Genomic DNA, 18823 nt, shown 5'->3' with positions numbered 1-18823 from the left:
CAAACGTCTACATGTTTCACACCAATAATACATCACAACAGCACAGTTCTGGACGGAGGAGATAAAAAACAACGAATGTCCGAGACCTAAATCCTACTGAACCAGCCACCCTCATCCCCAAAGTATTCATCAGAATGAAGTCAAAGCTGCATTATTTCAGGGGGATTCAGATGTATTTATTAATATAGCAGGTAAATGTAAATACACATGAGTCCAGCCCGCAGCAAACTGGTCTCCATTCTTCAGCCTTCAGCTTTTTGGCATGAAAACATTTGGCTTCAATAAATCACTCCACCATCCAACAATCAAAGGAGCATTAATATCACCACAGATACCTGCCTCGGTAAACAAACAAACCTAAGCTTGTTTCACTTAAGTGAGTGGACTCAGTCATCGTATTATCTAATAACAATCAAATAATTCGTAAGTATTGATTAAAAATGAAAGTTAACAGTCGCGTTTATAAAAACCCACCTTCAGACTGTGTGATGTGCCTCAGCGCTCAGAGCTCAACTGCACTACTCTCTCTCTCTCTCTCTCTCTCTCTCTCTCTCTCTCTGAATGCTTCAAATGTCCCGCAGCTTTATGGGTGTGTGTGTGTGTGTTGGGTGGGTTTATTTAGCGCGTCTTGGCACAGTTTCACCCCTAGATGGCAGTACATTGCATGAGTGTCGAATTTGCTTACAAATGAAGCTTTCCAATTGTGCTTAGCAAGTTGGTGGACTATTCCCAGTCCAGCAGCGACAGTGAGGACTTTAAAAACTCCAGCAGCACTGCTGTGTCTGATCCACTCACACCAGCACATCACACACTAACACACCACCACTGCGACTGCATCTCTGCAGCACTGAGCGTGATCCACCACCCAAACCATACCTGCTCTGTGGGGGTCCTGACCATTAAAGAACAGAGGGCGGAGCCACAGAAGGACTACAGTCTTATTGTATAACTACAAATTACACATATACTGGTGTTGCTGTACACTAGATATTGGAACAGTGGATTGTCTTGAAAATATCGGGGCATGATTGTCGAGCTATTGACAGAACTCTTATCCAATGGCATTGAGCAATGTAGGACTGACACTACCCAAGCCCTGTGGCATTGTGTAGGCGCAGGGGAGCCAATGACATTTTAGGGTGGAAGGTGGCCCAACTCGGTGCCACCCCTATAGATATGCCTCTGGTATGGTGAGCATATTTCTGTGGAGATTATACATACACGTTGTGTGTGCACAACTGATCTTCTTTGTCTACCATTAAATAGCTATATTCACTCAATAGAAGGGGTGTCTACACATTTTTGGACATACAGAGCAGTGAAGTATTCCTCTATGTGTGTTTCTTCTTATTTGTAGTAACATGTTGGTTGGTTCCTTCATCTGGGACAATACCCCTCTGTCAACCCCACTGCTTTGATGTGAGAATCACATCCAGCCTTTTGTTCTTCTTCTTTATTTTCACGCACCTTCATCTCTCCACCCCCCACCCCACCCCAACACTTTTCTCCAGTGTGTCCCTCATGTCTTACTGCACCAGCAGGTTTCTGTGCATTTGCACACAATTTCCGAGTAACAGTGAAGCACCTCTGGGTGAATATCAATGAGCTCTTGTTGAGGTGGTCTTCCTGATAAGGGTCTCTGGACGCTGCGGAATGATTCATAACCCTGATCTGAATGCTGGAGCTTGGCTTCAGGAATTTATCAACAATCCTTGAATATACTACAGGGATTGGCCACTAGGAACAGCCCGTCTGGTCAGGCTGGGTTGGTCTGGTTCAGAGTGTTTGCTGTCTTGGTCTCGTTTGAGAGGGTCTTCAGGTGAACAGGGAGGTGGGCTTTACTGTGCTGACAGAAAAAAAGCAATGAGAGCTAGAGAATGTGTTCTTCAGATGGATTCACAAATTTTCACGCCTGAGATTCAGCGAGGATAACTGCCACTAACACTGCCGTGTTCAGCATTTCAGGAGCAGTGTATTGACATCTGGTCACTTGTGGTCTGTGTCAGAGCTGCATATTTCCACATAAAATATTACCATTCATTCTTCCACCTGCAGCTTCTGCATTCATTTATTAATTGTCTGTAACCCCTTATACAGTTCAGGGCTGTGGTGGGCCAGTCCTTCATAGGGCGACACACATTCACACATTCACTCACATTTGGATACTTTGAGTCACCAATCCACCTACCAATGTGTGGTTTTGGACTGTGGGAGCAAAGTGGAGAACCCTGGAGGAAACCCACGCTGACACAGGGACAACACACCAAAATCCTTACAGACAGTCACCCGGAGCAGGACTTGAACCCACAACCTCCAGGTTGATACAAAAATCAAAGAACATTGCTTCTTTTTCTCTAAGAAGAGTAGTGAGGTAAAAACTAAAATCATTATATAAAGTCCCCCCAGTCATCATTTAAACCCACAAAACTCTTTGCTCTCCTTTAAAATGAGGCATTTAAAAGTTATTCACAGAAATAAACCCTAATGCATTTAAAGTGGTTTAGATAGTTCTACATCTTCATCTTCATTCCGTATGCACAGCTCTATGAAAATGCCATTACTCTCTCCACACGCTCCTCTACCACTCACCTGTTTGAAGGCTATTTGTACAGACACCAGTGAAAATTCAGAAATCATATTGATTTTATCAAATGACTGAGGGCTGTTGATTTTGCCTGAAAGAAATAAACTGAAAGCGCAGCACGTTTACTTAACTGTTGTACAGTGCAAAGCAAGTTACTTTTGCTTAGAACAAAGGTTGCCTGTGCCACAAATAATAAGCTACAGTGGCACTGGGGACCATTTTCTGTGCTCTTTCTCTCTCTCTCTCTCTCTCTCTCTCTCTCTCTCTCTCTCTCTCTCTCTCTCTCTCTCTCTCTCTCTCTCCACTTTTTCCACCTTCTTCACTCCACTTGTTGCTCCCATTGTTCCTGAGTGGTGCTTTATTTTAAAAATGGAATCTCATCGACCAGAATGGAAACTGGCAATGTGGAGTCATTTTGGTTTTGCGGCTCCTGCAAATTTTCACACCTGAGATTCAACAAGGATAACTGCCACTAACACTGCTGTGTCCAGCATTTCAGGAGCAGTGTATTGACATCTGGTCACTTGTGATGTGTGTGTGTGTGTGTGTCAGAGGTGCATACTTCCAGATTTGATGTGACATAAAATATTACCATCCATTCTTACAACTGCAGCTTCTGTGTACATCACTAACCTATTGTTTTCCCTCTGGCTTTACTCACAGCAAAACATAGTGTTTTTCATTAGGAATTAATTATTTAAATTATTTAATTAATTGTCTGTAACTGCTTTTCCAACTCAGGGTCGTGGTGGGTCCGGAGACTACCTGGAATCACTGGGCGCAAGGCAGGAACTCACCCTGGAGGGGGCGCCAGTTCTTCACAGGGTGACACACATTCACACATTCATTCACACACTCACACGTATGGATGGACACTTTTGATGTCCCTGGAGCTGTGTGACTGTGACACTACCTGCTGTGCCACTGTGCCGCCCTATTTAAATTATTATCCATCCATCCATTATCTGTAACCGCTTATCCAATTTAAGGTCGCGGGGGGTCCAGAGCCTACCTGGAATCATCGGGCGCAAGGCGGGAATACACCCTGGAGGGGACGCCAGTCCTTCACAGGGCAACACAGACACACACACATTCACTCACAACCTCACACCTACGGACACTTTCGAGTCGCCAATCCACCTTAAATTATTATTTATATTTAATTTAAACTTTAGACAATTATATATCTTCCAAGTGAAAATTAATTGTTTTATCTGAAGACATACTTTTATTGTTATTTTTATTTACCTTTGCCCTTTAAATCACCTTAAAATGTGACACAAAGCACCATTTTTCAAACGGTGGCTAACACAGCACTGGTCAACTTGTTTGAATGGAATCATTAAAACTTCCAGCCCTTTTTATCTCACAGAACGACACACTGCAAATGTCTTTTGTGAATGTGGATTTCAGTGAGGGTTGAGGGGGGTGCCATCCTAGCCCACCCCCCTAGAATGTGGGGACTTATGCCAGTCAGCCATTATATTATGACCACCTCCTTGTTTCTACACTCAGTCTCTTAGCTCCATTGACCATACAGGAGCACTTTGTGATTATACAATTACAGACTTGCATATGTTGTTTGCCCCCTTTCACCCTGTTCTTCTGTGTTCAGGACCACCACAGAGTAGGTATTATTAGGGTGGAGGATTATACTCAGTGCTGCAGTGACACTGATATAATGGTGGTGTGTTAGTGTGTGTTGTGCTGGTATGACTAGATCAGACACAGAAGTCTTTAGCTTCGTGTACTTAATTTTTTATTTAAATAATGAGCCAAAATTCAGAATTGAAACAGGCTCTGGGTTATAAAAAATAGCTGAGCTCAGGCTCTTTATTCCTCTTTTTTTTTTTTCTCTTGCTTTGTTAATTTGTTAAAAATGTTGAGGTTGTGTTTCTGTCTGACACCAAAGACTATTATCTTCAATAAATGTGAAACTCGGTATGTGTTTAAGAACATGTGCTGAGCTTTATAAGTGGTTGATTCTGTCTGGTAAGGAGCAGTGCGAGAGAAGCAATTACCTTCACTGTCTGATCGGCTTTCAAATCAGTGATGATTAAAGCAAAGCTTAATTACACCACTGCATTGACGCATTCAAAATAATAGAGACGTTTTTTCAGAGGTATACCCAAATGAGATCGCTGAGACATAATGAAGATCACAATTATAATGATGAAAATTACTGGCAACACTTGAAATGACTGTGTTCTGCACTGTGGGTGCTGATTGGGTAAATATGTGATCATAATCATAAGCATATTTTTGCATTTCTTCAGTTTCTCAGGTTATTTTGACCTACTTTACATCCTGTCAAAGACCAGCTGAGGACAAACACTTTTTCAGGAATTTTAAAATTCAAACCAGAATTAATACTGAAGTGTTCACCCCCAAAAGACTTGGCACCACAGAATAAGGACAGTATGAAGAATATACTGGAGTGGATGAGTCTCTGCTCGAAGGCTTGATACAAAAATCAAACACTGTTTCTTTTTCTCTAAGAAAAGTAGTGAGGTAAAAACTAAAATCATTATATAAAGTCCCTCCAGTCATCAATTAAACCCACAAAACTCTTCACAACCCTTCATGAGGTATTTAAAAGTTATTCATGAAAAAAAAAAAACCTAAACCCTAATGCCTTTAAAGTGGTTTAGATAGTTCTACATCTTCACCTTCATTCAGTATGCACAGCTCTATGAAAATGCAATTACTCTCTCCACACACTCTTCTACCACTCACTTGTTTGAGGGCCCTGCAACACAAACTGACATTTTTTGGAGCACAGCATTTTTGAAGCTAATATTGTCAGCCATGGAGCCGACTGCTTATTTCACTCACGATAGCACACCACACAGACACGTTAACAAGGTTAAACAATTAATTTTTAGTGTTTTTCAAAATAGAAAGAATATTTTTACGTGTAAGGACTGTGCAAAATTTAGAGATCAACCTTTATTCACTTAATAGGTTTCAATACATACATTAAATTCCGTATTTTCAGCATCAGGAAATCATATTTTCCTCATTTACTTTATCCACCCTTTGTCTTTATCACAGCTTCAAAACATTTTGAGAGCCTTTGTTTCTGGTTTTCAAAGAAATCAGCAGGATACTGTCCAGCTTTTCAAACTTCAGTTTTAGAAGATGGCTTTGTGCACTTGTCTTACTTGTGTACAGCAGTATATTTTAAAAACAAATCAGGATTATTCAGGAGACTTGTTGTTGTTCAGCACTGCTTGTTACAATACAGTGTTTAGCTAGTACTTTTGTACAGACACCAGTGAAAATTCAGAAATCATGCTTAGATACAACGGTTGCCTGTGCCACAAATAACAAACTACAGTGGTACTGGGGACCATTTTCTGCTCTCTCTCTCTCTCTCTCTCTCTCTCTCTCTCTCTCTCTCTCTCTACTTTCTCCACTTTCTCCACCTTCTTCACTCCACTTGGTGCCCCCATGGTTCCTGAGTGGGGCTTTATTTTTAAAAATGGAAACTCATTCACCAAAATGGAAAATGGCAATGTGAAGTCATTTTGGTTTTGCGGCTCCTGTCACAGTAGCAGTGGAACATAAGAGCACACCCAGGAGGTTCTTAGGTTTAGAAGAGATGCTATTTTCTACACTCATGTGTGGGTTTTAAATGAAGCTAAGGGCCCGTCAATGGCACTCGAGCAAGCATTAATCAGCTGGAAACCTCAGATATCCCCAACGCATTTACACTGATGGAAAACAGATGGAGAGATCCCAGCCCCCATATGCCAAAAACAAGAGAGAGAGAGAGAGAGGGAGAGAGAATAACAATACTGGAGAGTATAGAATTGACACCATTGCCAGGAGGGTGTGGATTCAGGTACATTAGGGCACTGGACACAAAAGGTGTTCAGATGGACTGAAATTGGCACACTTACAAAACATTGCAGTGAACCAAATGTGTCATAATTCTTAATCCCATTTTTGTGTTGGAGAGCTATCACGCTGCACCCTTTCATCAAATCTGATAACAGAATTGTCCCATTTCGTTAACCTTTGCTTTTGTTTATCAGATGAGGTTTTACAACACACTGAGTCAAAGTGAACTGTGGAGAAAGGAGGGAGAAATCAAAGGAACAACAGGAGATCCCAATATTAGGGTTAAACAGATACTTAAAAGATATAGAGAAGATGGCATGATTATGAAAGTGCATGACCTGGTAAACCATCACACTGTCCTCATCAGATACACAGTAATTTAAACATTCATCTAAAAGTAGGAAAAAACTCTTCTACTCAGGTCTGTACAAAAAAAAGGGTCTGAAAAACACTATGGGTCTGAAGGGATTTGGAGGTGTGTCAAGTAGCTGTTGAGACAAGAAACTAGACAAGAAAAGAAGACATTTTGTGAATCAAACACTGCTGGTGTTCTCAGAGCAACGGATCAAACTTCTCAGAAAACCTGAAAGCTCATAGGGAACATACACTGTTGTTCCATGTGTGGCTGCTCCAGTGTGGGCTCACAACACCAGACTGAATCAACCGACCAGCTCAGGCAACCTGGCACAGGTTTAAAACCAGATGTCCTTGCTAACGCAACCCTTCTTTCCACCTGGGCTTGGGGCCGGCACCAGCGCATTAACCAGCACCATCTCCAGCAGCTGGGTAGCAGATATGGGGTGAACAAACTGCACACAGATAATGACCTGAGCTGAGGAAAAAACCCTTTAATCCCAGGCCCCAGAACTTTGTGGCAGTGACATCACTGTGGCGCTGACATGCCACTCTGGTAAAGAGCACATGCTGACAAAAAGAATAACATGCAATTATTCATTATCTGTAACCGCTTATCCAGTTCAGGGTCGCAGTGTGTCCAGAGCCTACCTGGAATAGCTTGACTCCTGAGTCACTTGAACTTGTGGCTATTTTCACTGAAAATACAATAAATAAAAAGGTGGTCTTGGCGGAACACAACTACAAAACTAGTCCAAAAATCAGTGGTATAAACTAAAGCCTATAAACTAAAATCATCACACTCATGTTCTTTTTGTTAAGATGAAACAATCTGCATTCTGCAATGGGTATCCAGCTCAAATCATAATCATAACACATAACAGTGTCCTGCACTGTTGCTTTGGTTCATTTCTTATGTGATCTGTCATTTCTGACAAGCTCAGTTTGATCAATCAACAATTCAGATTAATTACCACACGTCCATGGCTCTCATAAAAGTGTGATATGTCATGGAAAAATACAGTCTGTTCATTTTATTCTGAAGAGATGGCCTGGTATGGAACTGGCACTAGATTGGAAGCTAGCATGCTTTGCTCAGGGTGGATTAGAGGGGCTTTATTTTAAGCATGTGAATTAAATCTGGGCTTCAAAAACCATTCTTAACTCTTCGTTGGAGATGCAATTTCTGACAGAAAGAGCATCTAGACATGATCAGGAACATCTCACTGTGGATTTCTACAGGGAACATGCTCTGTTTTGGTCCTTTCTGAACTTGCTACTCACACTCTGAGCTAAGAACACAATGGTAACATTGTCTGGCCTGCTATTAACCATATTCCTTTCCTTTCAGAAAAAACTCTTCAGTCTGAGGTTTACTGCTTCATCACACAATCTCCCAGTGAGACATGGCCAGGAATATCAAGGTGAAATCTACAGTATGCAAAGTGTAATCAGTGAAAGAGGTTGGTTCACTAAGGAAACAGCTTCCATTTTGTAGTTTTTGTAGTGTTTTCTACATTAATTGAAAAGTCCAGACAATATTTATTTAGTTTTTCATTACAAATGGACCAATAGAAATACATCAGCAGGACATAGAACAGCTCTTAACATTAACTGACCCTGGAAATCCTGAACATGTTTTCCTTCTCCTGTAAAGTTACTTTTTTTTGTAGATATAAATTTATGGTGCTGTAATGACAGTGGCAAGAAACTGGTTGTATGCCTGTGTTTACAAGTGCAAGCTTTGATTTTATTATAAACAAAAAAGCACATATTTCCACTGATATCATGAGCAGATGTGTAAAGGAGTTTGCTGTATTAGGCCACTGGAGGTTTGTAGCATTCACCCGGAATTAAGATAGAGAAGATGAGGTAGGGTTCAACTGATGTCAAGGAAGGATTTGCCACAACAGGTTATAGGTAAATGCACTGGTAAGCTACACAATGGATCAGTTTCTTTTTCCTCGTACAGCATCTTCCTGTGATTTCAGAGTGTTGAGACAAAAAAACATGTTAGACTTGGTGTGAAATTTCCACTATGTTAAATATAGCAAAGTGTGGCAGTTTAATACGTGGAGGTAATTGCAAGTTAATTAACAGATTATTATCGGAATTAACACATAAGTACTAGTGAGTTTGAGTTTTCTAATTTATTGTTTTAATGATACCTCAACCCTGAACTGGATAAGTGGTTACAGACAATGAACGAATGATTTAATTAATTAATATCATATTTTATTACAAATTAATCCTCACTTAATCAATAACTAAGTAACGGTTAATGGTCAATGAACAGTTAACTGTAGATAAATAATGAATAATTAATTATAATTTAACCAATGACTCTTGATTATTTTCTGACCCTTATTGTAAAGTGTTACCAGATATGCTTTTATTTAATTTGAGCATACCATGAGACTTTAAGGAGATCTTAATTAATTTCCTCAAGTGGAATATCTGGAGACATTAGCTAAAGACTTGATTGTCTTTGGATGATAACCTCAAATAACACGGACTGCCACGAGGAGAGATTTGGAAAAATTGAAACCAATACATTCACACACTATATCACACTTACTGGAGTAATGTTATTTAGTTTGATTCTAATGTTGGGCATTATTTGTTGTATATTTGTTTGATTTTGAACACTTACTGCTCAGATAAATAGCTTTTTAAATCTCATTATCTCTGGTGCCTAAAATCTTTGCACAGTAAAGTAGGCCTTAGCTGCAATTCCAGAATCTAAAGGAGTAAATGAGAGACTCAACACTATACTGGTGTGTGAATTATTCTCTTCCAGTATGTATCTTAAAACCAAGTAAGGATTTCCTGCATCTGGAGACTAAATACTGAGAAAATGTATATGAGCTAGATGCGTTATTCCCATTCACTCTAAGGGCTCACAGGGCATTTTTTAAAATCTGCTCTTTTTATATATAAGAGCCAGGGGAGCTCCCTTAAAAACAATCAAAATTACAGTTACTGTGAGCACCCCATGACTCAACTGGATCCAAGAGGCACTTTATTCAAATACAAGAGTGAATGTTCTGTTAAGGAGCTACATTAACGATGCTTGCTAGTGTTATGTTCCCTGTTATTGGCACAAATATAGGCAAAATTCATTGATGATAAGACCACATTTGGGACTTATATAATAATGTGTAAAAAAAGACAACCATTCATATCCTTAACATCTTATCAATGTAGCCATTAAGTAGCAGACTTCATTATTGAGGCTAGATATAAGACAAACCATTTGCTTAAGAAAGGGGAACGCTGAATTCACAAAATGGATTTAAAAAAAAGTATGTAGATGCAGAAATGGCCAAAACTGTCACTGTTAGATAAACAGTGCTTAAATGTGACATTCACAATTATAATGGAAAAAACACTTTATAAAATTTAGAAGATGTTTACCATTTGCTGCTGTCCAGTTTGGTTGTGCTCTGGAAACCTGTGTAATGTTTTCATGAAGCCATAGTGCCAAACAAGTAAAAGACAATGTGGTTCAGTCAGACATGCTAGGCTTCCTCTCTTTGTGCTCGTGGCAGAAAAATGACAAAAAGCCCACCAAATGTTGAAAACCATGAAATGAGATGAGGATATTGCTTTATTCCTGCTTCACAGGTGTATAATATTGACACATGTTTGCTGTTTCAGATAACTAAGGTAGGAATTCACTCTAAATTTTGGAGACTGCTAACTGCATGAATGTATACACAGACTGAAAGTACTACAAAACGAAATAACTCGAGTTACAAATGAGTTTCTGGGGTAAATCAAACAGTGAAGTAAATTTTACAGAGAAGTTAAACTACAGACACATACAAACAACAGACATTATTCTCCTCAAGCATATTGTTAAAGTCATAGAAATTCTGAACCTAAACATACCAGAGAGAACTACAGTTCTCCACAGTTGTAGACATTCATAGCATTCATCTTTGAGAGACTGGAGAAAAATCAACTCTTGTGGAAAACTTACACCTATTTCTGTCCAAATGACAACTGGCATGAGTGTAATGTGTTTGAAACAATATGTAACTCCCAAGAAGCCATCCATCCATCCATTATCTGTAACCGCTTATCCAATTTAGGGTCGCGGGGGGTCCAGAGCCTACCTGGAATCATCGGGCGCAAGGTGGGAATACACCCTGGACAACACAGACACATTCACTCACACACCTACGAGTCGCCAATCCACCTGCAACGTGTGTTTTTGGACTGTGGGAGGAAACCGGAGCACCCGGAGGAAACCCACACGGACACGGGGAGAACACACCAACTCCTCACAGACAGTCACCCGGAGCGGGAATCGAACCCACAACCTCCAGGCCCCTGGAGCTGTGTGACTGCGACGCTACCTGCTGCGCCACCGTGCCCCAAGAAGCCATGTGTTTGGCATTAACTGATTCACAAGAAGCAAAAGAATCCAACCAAATTCAAAGACTAAACTTTGGAGGTTTGGTTTATTAAAAAAACACACACATTCTTTTCTAACTAAAGAAATACATTTTTGTAATTAGTTAAGTGGACTTGCTCCAGCTGAGGTGCCCTTGACCATGGCACCCAACACCCAAGTGCAGTCTGGGTGCTGGGATGGCTTCTGGCCATTCTGGCTGTGTGTGATTACTGCCGCTAACTCATGCCTGCCAAGCTCAAAAATATTTAGGAGCTATTATTTCATTTTCTCTCTTGCATATGCTGTGGATATGAATAACATGTTATTAAAATGCTTTAATCTACTGAGAGCAAAATCAAAGAATTACAGAGCATTAAGAGGGTCTTACTGGAGAGCAGCTACTCTGGGACTGAGGAACTATTTTTTAACATAGTTCAGTGCCAATGCTTCCAAACATATGCTATTAAAATTCGCTCTCAAGTGATCTTTCCTGTGAAAGAAATAATATATGTGTTGTTTGATGTCACAGCCAGTTAACAGCTAAATATATTTTCAGTGAAAGGTATTAGAGCTGGATCAAGAATGAACAAGATGGCAGTTACAGAATTGCTGTTACTAACAGTGAGGTGCAGTATTGCAATGTCTTTCAGTTTCCTTGCATTTCTGACATATGAACATCATTAAGAATTCAGAGAAGACTCTTGTAGGGCTCACGTTTTTTCACACATTTTTTCACCAAAGCTATTTTGTTTTTTCTCAGGGATTTTATTCTGTATGTGAGCGAGAATGGTTAAAGTGTGCTGTGGTGAAAACAGATGGTGTATAATGGCAGGACCAAACTGTATGACGTGTAAAAGTCAGCAGATGTGCAGACAGTTTTATATGAGGCAGTTAATGCGGTCAAAGCCATTGTATTCTCATTTGTACTGACTGTTATTACATTAAGAGATTGGTAGGTGTAATTTACTAATTGTTTTACATATAAAGGTATGGAAGGAAAAAGAAAAAAATATATAAAAATGATGAATACAGATTCTGTATTTAAACCATTCATGGCACTGAACACTCAAACAAGAGTGATCATTATTGTAAACACACACACACACACACACACACACATGCCTAGGGCACTGGATGGTCAGTCACAACACCCTGGGAGCAGTTGGGGGGGGGGTGAGATCCTTGCTCAAGGGCATTTCGACTTTGGAAGCAGACAGAAGAATTCCTTCACCTTCCCCACTCCCATTTTTCCTGTCAGTCCAGGGAAACTGACCATGGCTGCCATCTTACAGAACATTATGTTGCTTTTGAAACAAGTAATGGTTTTATTTATTAATGTATTTAAACCAGGCTGGTGCTTGGTTAAAATATCTACATCTAGAACATCTTCAAAGTTTTCATTACATCACTGTGTACCAGTGGGCAGGAAAAATGATATTAACCAATAATATCCTAATTTCACATTCAACCACAACATCTGCACTCAGAGACTCAGAGATCACACAGAGACCTCGTACTTCCTGACGACTCAGAAATAGTATGGAATCCGTATGGAAGGGAAATTCTTCATACGGGTAACCTCACTGTCTCAGGGGTGTTCTGTATTTCATGTCCTGAGCAAATAGAATATGTAACATTAAATTTCTTTTTTAAGTTACTTTTTAAAAATGTTTACATTTACCATACCATGACCATGGTCCTGCCTCTATATATCCTTCAGTCACAGAGTGACAAATGTAAATAAATCTTATCCTGATTGGTTGCCTTTGATTGTAACTGATTCAATGAGCATTCCACTCTTAACAACTGCTGCATGTGTTGGTAGAGGTAAATGCTGAACAGTGACATTATATTTGTGTGACATCACACAAACAAAGAACTGAGCTATTTCCAACTTATATCCCTTATATTGATTGCATGGAAAGAATAGTGGAGAGTATTTTATGACTCTTAAACAATGTTTATGTACTTCATCAAGCTCTTTTATTCCCAAAATGGAAGGAATATCAGTTTTCCATGGTGTAGGGACTTTAATTATTTTGCAGTGTTTTCCAGAACCCAAGCTCCTTAAATAATAAACACTGTTTGGGTTTAAAATTACCTTGCCATGGAGCGCAGATCTGTAAGGAAAGGTTTTCTGCCTTTACCAGTAACGTTTCTTTATGGAAATTGATTGAAATGGGAAAGAAATAAACTGAATGCCAGGCCAAATTTGTGTTCTTAACTTTCATCTCTGCAGCTCAGCATTCACAATTTGGCATCTGACAAACATACCCACCTCATTTATTATACCACCCTGAAACTGACTCTACTAGACCTGCAAAATCTTCTGCTGAGTGGATTGTAATAGCCATTGCTTGATTGTATAAGTCATGTTCACACATGTTATTTCCATGAGCCCTAAAGACATACGCTTTTTCCATTAAAGCAGCCATATTGGTGGCGCTACATTAGAGTGTGCTATGTCAGTGTTCAGATATTCTCATTAGCAGTTATTGGTTATAGGATTACTGTTGATATGAATGTTTGGTTGTTAGGATTCCATTTTGTCGTCTGGAAATCTTTGCTGAAGGCTGTGCACAATGTTGCTGTCAGAGATTTTATCGCTGAGCAAAGCAACATAAAAATGCCAATGAGCTTATCCAACATTGGTGATATTCTGTAGTATTTTGAATATATATCATATTCAGCTTATCTATATCAGAACATCTTCAGTCTGTCAGTGAGCAAAGCTGCACATTTACATTTCCATATCCGTTGTTTAGGTTAATGTTTCATTTAAACTTTACTCATAACAAACATCCGAATCTGATTAGATTGGGGAAGCAGGGAAAGTAACTGCAGGGATGCTGCCCATCTGTGGGAGGTGGATTTCATGGTCAAGGTCTATGATTAACCAAATTAAGTACCAAAATACCATCTGGACTTGATAATAAAAGTCTTAAACCCAAAATTTCAGAACCACAGATTCTGACTAAAGTCCTGTGTGGACATTACACAAACACAAACACACAAACGTCTTCAGTCTTCATTTAGTGAGCTTTAACTGAGACATCACTACAGACATCAAAACTTTGTTGATTATGGTGTCAGTGTTGATACACAGTTAATCATATGATGAACACAGTCACAGAGAACCCTGAGGTTCTACACAGGTCACTGGATCAATCAACATCATTAAACTATGTAATGCTTCTGTTTCATTCACATTCTTTCTTTTATTTCCTCCTTAAAGCTGTATCAGTCCTTCACACACAGCATCAAAACAGTGTCAGAAAAATTTGTTTGAAAAAAGCTGAAGTGTCAGCACCCAGGTTTGAAGAATTTGACCCCACAAATGGAAGCCAAACACACATATTTTAAGCATAGTTCCACAATAATCAATCCCTGCAGCAGCAGGTGGAGAACTTACCCAACACTGTAGAAAAAATATAGTACAAGACTAAGACGTGAAGTATATGAGAGTTGCAAGGTAATGGCCTTAGAGTGTGTTAAAGTTTTGTAAATCTCAATCCTGGAAACATGTTAAAATAAGCAATTTCTGTTTGTGTGATGAAGCTGTAGGACTGTGCAGATCTCTGGCTCTGGTGTGTGTACTGCTTCGCTATATGGGGAATGTTATAGAGAGGGAAAATATTCACCTTATATTGTTGAGCATTACAGCTAACCACTCAGACCTGCTGCACTGATGTCCCCACATTTTATTCAAAAGATAAATAAAGAGATATCCCAAAGATAAATAAAAATATACACACGCTTTGTCTCCCCTCTCTGTCTTTCATAAAACAGAATGAAGGGAAATTAACAAAGCTGAAACAGGAAGGTAAACTGTTGAAATTAAATATACCTCCATGTAAATAATGATATCACAGCGTTATTGACTTAATTAAATAGTTTTAGTAGTAATATGTATCATATGTATATTTATATAAATTTTGATGCTTATTCATAAATTTGTAACATATTAAAACACATATTAAAAGGTAATTCATTTAAAATTGCCCTTACCTCTAAATTAGGGCTGAAAGATCATCATTATATTGAAATCTCAGGAAATTTTAAATAAGGACATTTATCATCTACAGGGGTTGGACAATGAAACTGAAACCTGTCATTTTAGTGTGGGAGGTTTCATGGCTAAATTGGACCACCCTGGTGGCCAATCTTCATTAATTGCACATTGCACCAGTAAGAGCAGAGTGTGAAGGTTCAATTAGCAGAGGGTAAGAGCACAGTTTTGCTCAAAATATTGCAATGCACACACCATTATGGGTGACATACCAGAGTTCAAATAAGGACAAATTTTTGGTGCACGTCTTGCTGGCGCATCTGTGACCAAGACAGCAAGTCTTTGTGATATATCAAGAGCCACTTTATCCAGGGTAATGTCAGCATACCACAAAGAAGCACGAAACACATCCAACAGGATTAACTATGGACGCAAGAGGAAGCTGTCTGAAAGGGATGTTCGGGTGCTAACCCGGATTGTATCCAAAAAACATAAAACCATGGCTGCCCAAATCACGGCAGAATTAAATGTGCACCTCAACTCTCCTGTTTCCACCAGAACTGTCCGTCGGGAGCACCACAGGGTCAATATACACGGCTGGGCTGCTATAGCCATGCCAATGCCAAACGTCGGTTTCAATGGTGCAACGTGCGCAAATCTGGGGCTGTGGACAATGTGAAACATGTATTTTTCTCTGATGAGACCACCTTTACTGTTTTCCCCACATCCAGGAGAGTTACGGTGTGGAGAAGCCCCAAAGAAGCGTACCACCCAGACTGTTACATGCCCAGAGTGAAGCATGGAGGTGGATCAGTGGTGATTTGGGCTGCCATATCATGGCATTCCCTTGGCCCAATACTTGTGATAGATGGGCACGTCACTGCCAAGGACTTCCGAACCATTCTGGAGGACCATGTGCATACAATGGTTCAAGCATTGTATCCTGAAGGCGGTGCTGTGTATCAGGATGACAATGCACCAATACACACAGCAAGACTGGTGAAAGATTGGATTGATGAACATGAAAGTGAAGTTGAACATCTCCCATGGCCTGCACAGTCACCAGATCTAAATATTATTGAGCCACTTTGGGGCGTTTTGGAGGAGCGAGTCAGGAAACGTTTTCCTCCACCAGCATCACATAGTGACCTGTTCACTATCCTGCAAGAAGAATGGCTTAAAATCTCTCTGACCACTGTGCAGGACTTGTATATGTCATTCCCAAGACGAACTGATGCTGTATTGGCCACAAAAGGAGGCCCTACACCGTACTAATAAATTATTGTGGTCTAAATCCAGGTGTTTCAGTTTTATTGTCCAACCCCTGTAGATCATCTTGTTTGGCCAATCAGAGGCAGCCACACATTGTGTGTGTAAATGACAACAAGCATATCTGAATGACCTTCTGGCACTCTACATTCACTTTTCAAATTAAATATCAGACGTTCTTGATTATAAAAACAAACCAGGACATTAATTTATAGAAAAGAACTCTAATTTAATTTGCAGTCATAATATTGGTCAGAAAGGTGCAATTAGATATTTTCCCAAAATCTGTCAGCCCTATGGCTGGGCAGAGTGTGCTTATAAACCATTTAGTGAACAACATTCAGGGTACTGTCTGAATTCCTGCTACATTTTTAAACACATCAGTGTGCTTAAATGTCAGAGGGATTATTCCATACCAGTGTTCTCTATGAACCCATACTAATGTAAGACATCTAGTATATTAAGGACTTTCAATTTGGAGAGGTAAAATGGTGACAGAGATGTGTTTTGGGCTACTCCCTTAAAGACGACATTTGAATTTTAATCAAAAAAGCACTTTTTATAAAATTCTCAGGATGTTTCCTCACCAAAAAACTCAAAGTGTTTCTGTTTGTTATGCTAAGAGTCTCAATCTCTGTTCAAAGCAGTAAAACTGAATTTTGGAGCAGTTTAAACAAAGATGAGCCCTTCAAACTTTGAGAATGAGGAACCGAGATGAGGAAATTGCTCTATTCCTGTTAAATAGGTGGGTAATATTTACATATTTGCTGTAGATGGAATTGACATCCGAGAGTGTGCTAACAGCATGAAAGTAAACACAGACCTAAAGTGCTACAAAATTAAACAACTCAAGTAATTAGTTTCTGTGGTAATTCAAACCACATAAAATAAAGAATAAAAACTTACAGACAGGTTCAATTTCAGCCATGTACAAACAACAGTCAATTTTTTTACCTCTCAAACATACCGCTCCACTTTAAAATTGCTAAACGTTTGAATGGAAAAAAAATTGAGAACCCTGTTTTACCGCAATCGTAGATGTTCCTTTTAAGCTCTGTATTTATTTTTTTCTTTTAGTTATTAGTTGGGTCCACCACTACTCCACTCAACCTACAACGCTCAAATTTACACTATTATCACCTGGGATTTAATGCTACGCTCTACATGGCAGTTACACTAATGTGTAAGTTACATAAATACCCTTTAAGAGTTTAATGATGTAAATCAATGTATTTACAAGAGTTACTAAAGAGCCAAAGCTGAAATGCTCACACCTAATCTGAGGTATTTATACAAAAAAAAAAAATAACCATCCTCCCACTTGAAAGAGCATAAAACAGCATAAGCATTTACAGGATATTGCCTAAAGAATCTTGATGATCTTGAATATGTGCTGAGTTAGCCACAAATTTAAAAAAGTGACACCTCAGACCAGTGTTTAATGATGCTGTTTGTTGCCTGGGCCACAGCACCATGAATTTGCAAAGGGAAGGTAATAGTGAGGCTTTTGAGCAGGCATTAGTATTTGTAACACTATAATGAGTCCACAAGAGTGGACTGTCATCTGGTCACCTCCAGCAGTGTAATCTGTTTAAGAGTCATAAAGCTATGTTCCTCAGCTTAGGGACATGAGCTCAGGTAATGTGACCTTTCTCTAATGTGGTCTGTCTTGCCAGCTGCCTGAGAGGACTGTAGCCTGTAAGGGGCCATAATTCAGAATCTACAATGGCATCATTGCAATGACATTTGGAAGTTGGGTTTAATGTCCGACAACAAGAAAAGCAAGGCGTTCTCTGGGGTGATGCTGTGGGAGCACAGTAGTCTTGGCCAGATTCATTTGGTTAAAATTTGGTATTAATTTTATTCATGATTCATTTGGAGTTCTTTTGTACCTTGTGTATGACATTTCATTCTAATGTTATTAGCCCAATCTGAGAAATCATGTCCTTTCCTGAGTACAATTTAAGTGACAAAAGAGGAAACTCAGATGTGACAGAAAACTACGTACACAACTATTGAAGCACCAGGGCGGTCGCACCAGACATGGAAAATAAATCATCACATACTTTTGCTATGCACAGGTTGATGGGATTTTGGATTGGTAATTCATTCTTTCATTCACTGTCTGTAACTGCTTAACCAGATAAGGGTTGCAGTGGGTCCAGAGCCCACCTGGAATCACTGAGTGCAATGTGGGAACACACCCTGAAAGGGCCGCTAGTCCTTCACTGGATGAAACACACTCACACCTATGGACAATAGTGAGTAACCAATCCACCTACCAACATGTGTTTTTGGACCATGGGAGAAAACCCACGCAGACACGGGGAGAACACACCAAACTCCTCACAGACAGTCA

This window comes from Hoplias malabaricus, chromosome 3 (genome assembly GCF_029633855.1).
Source record: "Hoplias malabaricus isolate fHopMal1 chromosome 3, fHopMal1.hap1, whole genome shotgun sequence".
In the NCBI taxonomy this organism is placed as follows: Eukaryota; Metazoa; Chordata; class Actinopteri; order Characiformes; family Erythrinidae; genus Hoplias; species Hoplias malabaricus.
This window is presented reverse-complemented; position numbering follows the sequence as displayed.